The sequence below is a fragment of the Lissotriton helveticus genome, chromosome 7 (genome assembly GCF_964261635.1).
Source record: "Lissotriton helveticus chromosome 7, aLisHel1.1, whole genome shotgun sequence".
Lineage (NCBI taxonomy): Eukaryota > Metazoa > Chordata > Amphibia > Caudata > Salamandridae > Lissotriton > Lissotriton helveticus.
Window position 1 is genome coordinate 1,611,066,371 of NC_136068.1, and position 12,778 is coordinate 1,611,079,148.

Sequence of the window (12,778 nt, forward strand, 5' to 3'; positions counted from 1 at the left end):
ACCTTCAGCCACCTCACCCCACTCACATGGACGGACCACTCCATCGTACACTTCTACATCAATACACCAAACTCAAGCAAAGCAAAACCAGCCATCGACTTTAGCCACAACTGAATCAACATAACAGAAGGAGACTGGACCTGCACTCTTAGATCCAACCAGCCTATCCTCACAGGCGACTTACAGAACAACCTATCCACTTTTCACAACTGGATCTCAGATTGTGTCAACACCTTGGCTCCCATGAAGAAGATTAGGCATACAAAATCTTGCCCTCAGCATGCGGGTACATGGAAGACCTAAGAGACTCCAAGCGATATTGCAAACAACTAAAAATAAGATGTAGAACTAGCTGAGAAAACACCTCTAGAGAAACCTGCAAATCCATTCTCAGAAAGACCACAAACAAATCAAAGAAGCCAGGAAAGCTGACTACGTGCTCAGATAAAAATGCTGCAGTACCATCATCACCCTCACATGTGCAACAACCTCTCTGACGTTTTCCACAGCAAAACACTCAAGATCTACACCAACGTTGCACTCCAGTCCACTGTAGTACACATCATCACGCAACCCTCCACGCCCAACAGGAGCACCCAACCTCTAACAAATAAGAGCCCACTCACCACAGACACCACTGCCAGAATCATGCAGACCGTTCCCACTGACCCATGTACCACCCGGGAAGCACACTAATCAGTGCCAACCTCACCACCAACATCAACTCCTCCATCCTCAGTGGAAACTACCCTGATAGCTGGAAACACACAAAGTCCTGGAGAAAGAGATCAACAGGCAACTCTCCGCCCATCTTGAACAACTAAATTTCCTTGACTCCACCCAGTCAGGGTGCCGCAGCAACCACAGCACATAAACCGCCCTCCTGGCAGCAACAGATGACATCCGGTACATCAAGGAAAGAAGAGAATCCTGTGTTCTCATCCTGCTCAACCTCTTTGCCTTAGACACCGTCTCCCATGGCACCCTCAGGCAAAACTCCAGGACTCAGGAATTCAAGGGCCCGCCCTGAGTTGGATCACCTCCTTCCTTCACAACAGGACTCAACAAGTCAGACTCTCTACTGCCACCTCCAAACACAGGATGCTTTTCTGCAGAGTTCCCCAGGCTCCAAAACTCAGCCCGACCCTTTTTATCGTGCACATGGCACCCCTTGCCTGAATCATAAGAGCCTACAGCATTAACATTGTCTCCCATGTCGACAACACTCAGCTCATCCTCTTCCCTGCCGACACAGACAACACCACCAAAGCCAACTTCACCTCCTATATGTCCAACGTGGCCAAGAAAACTGTGTTAAACTCAACACAGACAAAATGGAGATCCTGAATTTTGGAAACAAGAGTCCCCCTGGTACCCCTCCTGGTGGCCTCCATACCCACCCCCTCCGACCATGTCAGAAACCTCGGCATCATCATTTGTGACAAACTCACTATGAAAAAACAGGTCAATGCTGTGAACGCATTCTGCTGCCTTCTCAGAATGCTTCGCGAGATTTTCAGATGGCTCCCCACGCACACAAGGCCCTCATAACCAGCCGACAAGACAAAGGCACTGCACTCTACATCGGCATCTTCAACCTGCTCACGCAAAGACTCCATACCATCCAAACACCACCGCCAGACTCACCCTAGACTTCCCCAGAGGCGCTCATATCACTCCCTATCTTACTGAACTACATTGGATAGCCATCCAGAAACGTTGCAAAGTCAAGCTGCTCATCCATGCCTACAAAGTCCTTCACAGCATCAGATCAGCATGCCTCAATGAGGACTTCAACCTTCAAGACAGCTACACTCCACCTCTCTCTCCCTTGCACTAGTCCCCACCTCCGCAGAAGCAAGTCAGAAGGGCGTGCCTGCTCCTTCATCACCACCAAGAACTGGAACGAACTTCCTCAATACATCAGAACTGCTACGCCTCTTCTCGATTTCCGCAAGAAACTGAAGACCTTGCTGTCCTACTAGGAGCTCCACCTGGCCTACTTTCATGCTACAACGCCTGGACACCCTCACAGGTGATGAGTTGCGACATACAAATCTATATTAGATAACATAACATACTTATAAGAAATCTCTCTAAAGAACTTAATGTGTATAGAATTTATGGGTATGATACAAAACCTAAAAAACAATGACATTTTCCAGCTAAGGTGAGCCTAACCTCACACAATTTGCATCAATGGTGACACACAAATCACATATAGATCTATACCTGCAGATTTCTTTGTTTTTTGTGGTCAGTGCTGGAATGAAGGGGGGATCCAGCTGGATCCTGGATCTAGCAGCTATTATTGAGCTGAATCAGAGATCCGTCGGTCCCCAGAGAAATATGCTGAATTTGTCCCACTGTCATTTGCCAACACCAGGACACACTTCCGCAGCGCCCAAACGTTTTGTGCTTTCTGTTCAGAGCAGAAACGTGCAAGCAGTAAAGGAACTTTCTTATTTTAAATTTCAGCTGGGCTCAAAGCAAAGGCCGAATTTAAGGGGCCTTCTTTTGTCAGTAAATAATTCTGGCTGGGAGCTATCTGGAATTTAAACACCAGGAGCCAATGAAATGGAGGGAAACAAAAGCACAGTTTGTAATCACTTCTCAAGCACATAAGTTAGTATTTACGAGAAACTACTGTTTGGAGGCAATTTTTTACTTTTTTCAATCCCTGAATATAAGAGATAAGCATGTATTGTGAGTATGTTAGATGTATTGGTCTATATGAATATTTACGCATATAACAATTTAAATAGCAGTCATTTTTTTTTATTCTTTAATATCGCTTCTCATTCCAATGTAGGCTGTCAGAGTGCTTTACATCACACAAAGTATACATTGACAATAAATCATACAATAATGTAAATCAATGTACAGGATGTTACATAAGACAAAGCCGGTTTAAAGGTGTAGGGGTTGCACATCGTCTTTACTGGTAGGAATTATGTGTCAAGAGTTCATGGCCAGGAGAAACACAAAGTCAGGAATTCAAACGTATCGCAGTGCTTGGGGTGGTCTGTTCTAATACGACTTTATCACTATGCTAAGAAACCCTTTGTAGCAGCCTTAGAATAATAACAGATTGAGAAAAAACAATATGGTTCTAAGCCCATGCCTTGCAGTTTGCATAGAAGTCCTTGATGCCAGTTCATATCTGACTGCATGTTAGACAGTGTGCTTTGCTGGAGACCACATTAGCCCTCTATGCTACATTATGAGTCAAAACAGTGACTGGACAAACCACCAAAGTTATCTTACCATTATTATGATTCCCTCAGATTTACTGGGCACACAAAGCTCTCGCCAGCAGGTGCTTTAACGACATAAAATATTATAAAATGCAGCATTGTAATTAATTAAATCAAAACGGATTTTCTGTGACACTCTTCCTTGCTGGCAATTTCTCTGTGGCAGAGTTAAGAAAAGAAAATACACAGCTGTATTAATTGACTGGCAGACTGTTTTAATGACTCCACCCCTTAACCTTCAATATCTTTTTTTTTGTACTTTAATATTGGGCGAACTGGGCCGAAGGTATTGGAGCACTTTACATGAGCACCAGCTACTTTATACAAGAACACATTACATTTTTTTTGCCCAGAATCACAGGATGTTGAGCCAACGCTGAGACTCGAATCTTGTTCCCACGATCCAAAGTTGGCAGCTCTGACTGTTAAGCCATATCCAGGGCCACTAGAATTATGCGATTCTGCGGTTACACTGATTTTTGTATAATTATAGATTTGACTCATTTGCCACATAATCCATTATCTGCTGCATAATCTGCCGATGTTAACAAAAAAATAATTCTAGCTTAAACAGCTCAAAAGTTACTAAGAACACAGTGACGCATGTGGCTGCGCAATGGAAGGCCCTTTTCAAAGGTTGACTGGTCAACTTTCTCTAGCTTATTGTTATATTTTGGGAGTTAAACTGGTACTTATGAGGTACAACAAATGCCCAGACAATGCTAACAAGTTTTAAAATGTCAAAATAACGAAGTTCTACTATCCCAGGCCAAAATGTGCCGTATATTTCGGCTTTTCTTGCCGCATAATTTACTCAACTCTGCAACATAATGTGGCCCTCTCGAGCGCATAATTCCATTGGCCCTGGCCATATACTCTCAGAGTAAAGAGTGTTTCCAGTTCCTTCACTGCTTATTGTTCAGAGTGAAATTACACGTATGTCGTACTGCAGTAAGTGAAAGTGATGCAGTGGCACTGACTGACTAGGAAACGTCTGTCTTGTCTCTGGCCGATCCCAGCCGCCCTGTGATCGCGGAAGGTATCAGGAAGCTGGATCCGGGTGAGTCAGCGGATCCCCAGCAGGGAGGGGTTTGGCGCTCTGCCCCCAAGTGCCTAGTCTGAAAACCGCACAAACAAACAACGGCTGGCACCGTCGCTGGCACAGCTGCGTCAGCGCGTTCACTTCCAGGCTGTCCACGCCAGGCCCCCGAGTTGAGACCCTTGTGCATCAAACAGGTACGTTTCCCTCTCCTGCAGACACACACTGGCACCGTCGCTGGCACAGCTGCGTCAGCGCGTTCACTTCCAGGCTGTCCACGCCAGGCCCCCGAGCAGAGACCCCGTGCATCAAACAGGTACGTTTCCCTCTCCTGCAGACACACGCCCGGTCCCGCGTAGGCTCTTCCTGTGCTCCACGGCGGCCGCAGTCCACCGTCGCACCCAGCGGGCTTGTGCCCAGCAGAAATGTTTACAGCAGGCGCACCGGAGCTAAAAATAACCCGGGCCTTGTGACAGCTGTCGCATTCGGAGAGAGGGCCACTGAGACCGCGCGTAGAGCCGGTGCGTGCCATCCAGCGCGACTCCTGCTCTAGAGAAAGAGCCTAGAGGACGGGTGGGCGCTCCAGGGACCCTTTCGAAGTCATCGGGCCTGTCCCGTTCACAGCAAAACAGCCAAGTGTGCTTATACAGACTTCAACCGAGGTAAGCAAATTACAGTTCACACAGAATCGCACCTTCAGCGGAGAGGCCAAGTGTAGGATGGGCACTGAAACGTTGCTCTTGTTTTTGAGTGGTACTGGTGAACAGAGGAGAGTGTGAGAAGCTCGCACTGGTGGGAAATGTGAGACGTTGGCAGTGTGAGGAGCTCGCAATAGTGAGCAGTATGAAGAAGGCCAGAGTGAAAAGTAAATACTGGCAGGCACAGGCAGGGTGGCGTGTTCTCGCTAGTGAGGCTCTGTGCCACTGGGGACGAAGATAAGACGCTGGCACTGGGGGAAATTAAAAAAGAGAGAAGCTCACATGTTTCTGCGCCCAGAGAGGAAGAAGCCGGGACTGCTGGGAAGTGCACCCAAACGATAAATGTGGGTCGGCTTTCTCAGGCGTCTGCCCAGTTTGCTGGTAAACAACCAGTGCTTGAAATGGAAAAATAGAAGTGCAGGTACTCTGCTTGTTTCTGAGAAGTGTCGGTACTCTCCTATTAAAGGTATTGCATTTCTCTTGAGAAGTGCCGGCACCCTCTCTCTCAAAATAAAACAAGCATTTACAATGCAACGGTTTCGCCTTTGGAAATGTTAAAGCTATTTGCAATGTAAATGACAATGCCATTTATTTATCTGTTTTCAAAACCAACACATAAATACAAATGTTGTCATTTACAATGCCAATAGCTCAAACTTTTCCAAAGGCGAAACCGTTGCATTGTAAACGCATGTGGCTGAAATTGATGTGCTTGCAAAAATACAGGAGCCAGGCAGAAGGGAAGAGATTTTTGCCACACACTAAGCGTTTTATAGGACATAAAAACAAGGCCTGGCGATGCCTTCAGTACTCAATGTACATGAGCATAAAATTCGAATACGCCACACATGGAAGTGTAATGGACTGACTATACATTTCAATTTAAATGCTTCTTTTTCGATTTTTAGCTTTTTGAAACATGTAGCTTTCAAGTCACAGTTAGAATCATTCCTTCTACTAGTGGTTGAAATGTTGACATTACAACACCCCTCACCCCTCCCCCCGCCCCCATGTGGTGATGTCATAAAGCCACTTCATGCAGCTCTCCCTGCAGTCCGACCTCCTGATGCATCAGCCATGTGGTGAAAAAGGTCACATGACCTTTGCTTATACAGTAAAACAAAACCAATGATTTAATGTCCCGTAAGTCGGATATTCTATCCTTTGATATTTAAGGTGCACCCACGACAACAAGCAATACAAACTGCTGCTGTGACTCCCACTTATTTACTTTCATACACAATAGTGGAAAGGATTACTGTTTTGAAAACCTGGTAGAAAACAATCCAATCAAATTCAACCACTCCATTTCAACCTAGCCCAACCCAAACCAATTGAATACCATCTAATTTAACTAAATCCAACACAACATTCTCTAACCAAAGCAAGACTCATTCATTTCAACAGAATTCTGCAGATACAACCTAAACCCTGACCAACTCAAACCGTCTCTGTGGAAACCGTTAATAACCGTCCCCAGCAGCAACCGTAGCCAGGTAATCTTTTTTAAAATAGGACCGAGTGGCAATCCGCGTGTGCCACGCCGCGCTGCCTGGCAAAAAAAGTGCGGGCACGAACCAATGGCAGAAGAAAGTTAGAATCTCACTGCCACATGGGGTCGAGCTCACATAACCTGACACTATTGATTCATCTCCGGCGCAGGTTGTTCTCGTCAGTGAAATGTAAACGAGACTCTGACAGAACACACACCATGCCGCGTGACACGCTAATAACAATCATAACCTGGTTTACACATTACTTCATCTCGCGGTTGAGCAGTTTCGAACCGTGGTAAATAAGTGGCAGGTGTTCCTCTGATGTTATTGCGCTGTAACATCTGTATAGTGCTTACTACCCCTATAAGGGGCGCTGAAGCGCGTATCCACACGGACAGCATGGTACATACACCGCGTGTGTGTGTGGTTGGACGGGTGTTGGGTTTGCTTTGAGTCTACGTGGGTAGTGATCCCTAGTTGCTGAACTTGAGGATGGAGGGGTGTACCGGCATCGCCGACTAGAAGTCGCGACATGCAGATCACGACAGGTGTCAACAGCTAGCGCTTAAACTCACTGAACAATTTTAGGCTCTTCAGAGGCACATGCCAAGCACAATCTCAGAATATTATTTTCAGGCAGGTCAATAAATGTATAAAAATATGGAGTTCTGGGCAGTGAAGATAATAGCATATGTGTGATAATCTCATGTTTAATGGTAGCATTGCACGGAGGGGTGACGCACACCCAGATAAGGGGCTGTGTTACATGAGGTCAGCGAGGTGTTAGTCCGAGAAGATGAATAATTCTGCTGAACTTCAAAAGCTATGCACTGTGCGACATTCCCATATTATTTCCATTTCCCCACATAAAAATCCTTAATATCTGGATCTAGAACAACACAGTGGCACGTCTTGTTTGCAGAAGTAGCGCAGGAATCCCGGAAAGCTTACCTCTGGCCGGAGCAAGTGAGAGAAAACACGCCGAGTCAGCTCCCTGGACATGGCTGCTGAACACACCCCCAGTCCACGGAGTCCGCTACAGCTCCCAAAAGCAGGCAGCCCGGGCTCCCAGCTCCATTCCCGGCTCAGCGCAGAGGCACCGGCTCCCACAGCAACGAGAGGCGGCGAGAGCTGCCAAGCCCCGCCGGCAGCCTCACAAGCCAGCAGCAGCCCCCCACCACACTTTCACCGGCAGCAACTGTCCGGGCAACATGGTGCCCAGGCGGCGAGGGGGCACGGGGCGGCACAAGTTTGAATCTCCCAGCTCGGTGGCTTCGGCGAGGACCTGTCTAGAGGGGAGAGGAGGAAACAAGCGGGAGGGGGGCGGGAGAGAACACGGACGACGGGAGGGGGGTGGGAGAGAACACGGACGGTGGGAGGGGTGCGGGAGAGGACACGGACGACGGGAGGGGGGCGGGAGAGGACACGGACGGTGGGAGGGGGGCGGGAGAGGACACGGACGGTGGGAGGGGGGCGGGAGAGGACACGGACGGTGGGAGGGGGGCGGGAGAGGACACGGACGGCGGGAAAGGGGAGGGAACGGGAAAAAACGTAACTCCGCCCAGGGAAAAAATCTCGGGAACGCCCCCGAATCTGGTCCGGCCTTGACGGACAGATCCGGCACCCAATGGCTAGCCTCCATTTATGGAGCTAGCCAATGAGAGCCGGGGGACGTTCCCGAAGTGCTTAGTGTCGACATAGGATTTCACCTGCGCTGAAAGGCTGCGCAGAGCGCAGCCTTTCGGCAGGCGAAACCCAAAAAGTGCCGGTACTCCGTACCAGAGAGTACCGGCCCATTTAAAGCACTGTAAACAACCAACCTTATATGTAGCTCGGAGGATCCGATGACCCCCAGCATCCTCTCCTGTAAGTATTTTCTCACAGCCAAGCAGAGTAAACAAAATAACGTGACATAGGCTGGCTGCTAATCGCTTCCACACTCTCTTCTCTTGGTGACATAATGCTGTCGGCCCTCTTCATTTTGAACAGGTGCAGCGCCTTGGTTTGGATAGCACGGCACCTGGGGTGTCACATTCTAACCCTTTCGGAGGGATTGGCACCTGTGTGCCCATGTATGTAGCGCACATTTACTTAGGCTGTTGCAAAGAACAGTGTCCTGCTAGGTAGCAGCAACTTTACTACATGGAAAACCCAAGAAGACAAACAGCAGGCCTCAGAGCGACAGCAGCAGCACTTTGAGGATGCTAACGTGGAATATAACCAAAGTGATGATGGTATCAGAGCTCGCATGGTTACTCACTCATCCACCTACGCACCCCTCTCGGTGACTACAGCTCAAGCTCCAGAGCTCGCATGGTCCCTCACTCATCCACCTATGCACACCTCTCGGTGACTACAGCTCAAGCTCCAGAGCTCGCATGGTCCCTCACTCATCCACCTATTCACTCCCCTCAGTTACTTCAGCTCCCGCTCCAGAGTTCGCATGGTCCCTCACTCATCCACCTATTCACTCCCCTCAGTTACTTCAGCTCCCGCTCCAGAGCTCGCATGGCCACTCACTCATCCACCTATTCACTCCCCTCAGTGACTTCAGCTCCCGCTCCAGAGCTCGCAGGGTCACTCACTCATCCACCTATTCACTTCAGCTCCCACTCCAGAGCTCACATGGTCCCTCACTCATCCACCTATTCACTCCCCTCAGTTACTTCAGCTCCCGCTCCAGAGCTCGCATGGTCCCTCACTCATCCACCTATTCACTCCCCTCAGTTACTTCAGCTCCCGCTCCAGAGCTCGCAGGGTCACTCACTCATCCACCTATTCACTCCTCTCAGTGACTTCAGCCCACACTCCAGAGCTCGCACGGTGACTCGCTCATCTACCTATGCACACCTCTCAGTAACTACAGCTTAAGCTCCAGAGCTTGCACGGTCCCTTACTCATCCACCTATTCACTCCCCTCAGTGACTTCAGCTCCAGAGCTCGCACGGTCACTCACTCACCCACACTCTCCTCAATGACTTCAGCTCCCACTCCAGAGCTCAGATGGTCCCTCACTCATCCACCTATTCACTCCCCTCAGTTACTTCAGCTCCCGCTCCAGAGCTCGCATGGTCCCTCACTCATCCACCTATTCACTCCCCTCAGTTACTTCAGCTCCCGCTCTAGAGCTCGCAGGGTCACTCACTCATCCACCTATTCACTCCTCTCAGTGACTTCAGCCCACACTCCAGAGCTCGCACGGTGACTCGCTCATCCACCTATGCACACCTCTCAGTAACTACAGCCTAAGCTCCAGAGCTCGCACGGTCCCTCACTCATCCACCTATTCACTCCCCTCAGTGACTTCAGCTCCAGAGCTCACACGGTCACTCACTCACCCACCTACACTCTCCTCAATGACTTCAGCTCCCACTCCAGAGCTCACATGGTCCCTCACTCATCCACCTATTCACTCCCCTATTCACTCCCCTCAGTTACTTCAGCTCCCGCTCCAGAGCTCGCATGGTCCCTCACTCATCCACCTATTCACTCCCCTCAGTGACTTCAGCTCCCGCTCCAGAGCTCGCAGGGTCACTCACTCATCCACCTATTCACTCCTCTCAGTGACTTCAGCCCACACTCCAGAGCTCGCACGGTGACTCGCTCATCCACCTTTGCACACCTCTCAGTAACTACAGCTTCAGCTCCAGAGCTCGCACGGTCCCTCACTCATCCACCTATTCACTCCCCTCAATGACTTCAGCTCCAGAGCTCGCACGGTCACTCACTCACCCACCTACACTCTCCTCAATGACTTCAGCTCCCACTCCAGAGCTCACATGGTCCCTCACTCATCCACCTATTCACTCCCCTCAGTTACTTCAGCTCCCGCTCCAGAGCTCGCAGGGTCACTCACTCATCCACCTATTCACTCCTCTCAGTGACTTCAGCCCACACTCCAGAGCTCGCACGGTGACTCGCTCATCCACCTATGCACACCTCTCAGTAACTACAGCTTAAGCTCCAGAGCTCGCATGGTCCCTCACTCATACACCTATTCACTCCTCTCAGTGACATCAGCTCAAGCTCCAGAGCTCGCATTGTCACTCACTCATCCACCTATTCACTCCTCTCAGTGACATCAGCTCAAGCTCCAGAGCTCGCACGGTCACTCACTCATCCACCTATGCACACCTCTCAGTGACTACAGCTCAAGCTCCAGAGCTCGCATGGTCCCTCACTCATCCACCTATTCACTCCCCTCAATGACTTCAGCTCCCGCTCCAGAGCTCGCACGGTCACTCACTCACCCACCTACACTCTCCTCAATGACTTCAGCTCCCACTCCAGAGCTTGCACGGTCACTCGCTCATCCACCTATGCACTCCCCTCAGTGACTTCAGCTCCCGCTCCAGAGCTCGCACGGTCACTCAGTCACCCACCTACACTCTCCTCAATGACTTCTGCTCCCCCTCCTGAGCTCGCACGGTCACTCGCTCATCCACCTATGCACACCTCTCAGTAACTACAGCTTAAGCTCCAGAGCTCGCATGGTCCCTTACTCATCCACCTATTCACTCCCCTCAGTGACTTCAGCTCCAGAGCTCGCACGGTCACTCACTCACCCACCTACACTCTCCTCAATGACTTCAGCTCCCACTCCAGAGCTCACATGGTCCCAAACTTATCCACCTATTCACTCCCCTCAGTTACTTCAGCTCCCGCTCCAGAGCTCGCATGGTCCCTCACTCATCCACCTATTCACTCCCCTCAGTTACTTCAGCTCCCGCTCTAGAGCTCGCAGGGTCACTCACTCATCCACCTATTCACTCCTCTCAGTGACTTCAGCCCACACTCCAGAGCTCACACGGTGACTCGCTCATCCACCTATGCACACCTCTCAGTAACTACAGCTTAAGCTCCAGAGCTCGCACGGTCCCTCACTCATCCACCTATTCACTCCCCTCAGTGACTTCAGCTCCAGAGCTCGCACGGTCACTCACTCACCCACCTACACTCTCCTCAATGACTTCAGCTCCCACTCCAGAGCTCACATGGTCCCTCACTCATCCACCTATTCACTCCCCTATTCACTCCCCTCAGTTACTTCAGCTCCCGCCCCAGAGCTCTCATGGTCCCTCACTCATCCACCTATTCACTCCCCTCACTTACTTCAGCTCCCGCTCCAGAGCTCGCAGGGTCACTCACTCATCCACCTATTCACTCCTCTGAGTGACTTCAGCTCGCACGGTGACTCGCTCATCCACCTATGCACACCTCTCAGTAACTACAGCTTAAGCTCCAGAGCTCGCACGGTCCCTCACTCATCCACCTATTCACTCCCCTCAGTGACTTCAGCTCCAGAGCTCGCACGGTCACTCACTCACCCACCTACACTCTCCTCAATGACTTCAGCTCCCACTCCAGAGCTCACATGGTCCCTCACTCATCCACCTATTCACTCCCCTCAGTTACTTCAGCTCCCGCTCCAGAGCTCGCATGGTCCCTCACTCATCCACCTATTCACTCCCCTCAGTGACTTCAGCTCCCGCTCCAGAGCTCGCAGGGTCACTCACTCATCCACCTATTCACTCCTCTCAGTGACTTCAGCCCACACTCCAGAGCTCGCACGGTGACTCGCTCATCCACCTATGCACACCTCTCAGTAACTACAGCTTAAGCTCCAGAGCTCGCATGGTCCCTCACTCATCCACCTATTCACTCCTCTCAGTGACATCAGCTCAAGCTCCAGAGCTCGCATTGTCACTCCCTCACCCACCTATTCACTCCTCTCAGTGACATCAGCTCAAGCTCCAGAGCTCGCACGGTCACTCACTCATCCACCTATGCACACCTCTCAGTGACTACAGCTCAAGCTCCAGAGCTCGCATGGTCCCTCACTCATCCACCTATTCACTCCCCTCAGTGACTTCAGCTCCCGCTCCAGAGCTCGCACGGTCACTCACTCACCCACCTACACTCTCCTCAATGACTTCAGCTCCCACTCCAGAGCTTGCACTGTCACTCGCTCATCCACCTATGCACTCCCCTCAGTGACTTCAGCTCCCGCTCCAGAGCTCGCACGGTCACTCAGTCACCCACCTACACTCTCCTCAATGACTTCAGCTCCCACTCCAGAGCATGCATGGTCTCTCGCTCATCCACCTATGCACTCCCCTCAGTGACTTCAGCTCCCGCTCCAGAGCTCGCACGGTCACTCAGTCACCCACCTACACTCTCCTCAATGACTTCATCTCCAGAGCTCGCACGGTCACTCACTCACCCACCTACACTCTCCTCAATGACTTCAGCTCCCACTCCAGAGCTCACATGGTCCCTCACTCATCC

General features: G+C 50.4%; 1 protein-coding gene across 3 annotated transcripts in view; it reads left to right on the top strand.

The window, feature by feature from the left end:
- Positions 1–4,370: 4,370 nt before the first annotated feature.
- The window catches only part of LOC144770594 (DNA-directed RNA polymerases I, II, and III subunit RPABC5-like), a 77,734-nt gene continuing 69,326 nt past the window's right edge, over positions 4,371–12,778 (top strand). The window contains exon 1 of one of the 3 annotated variants that reach the window (XM_078655256.1): positions 4,371–4,493. The gene's annotated coding sequence lies outside the window, so the exon portion shown is untranslated. Of the gene's footprint in view, positions 4,613–4,760; positions 4,959–12,778 lie in introns of those variants that run through there. The other 2 variants (XM_078655251.1, XM_078655252.1) reach the window with 2 other exon arrangements.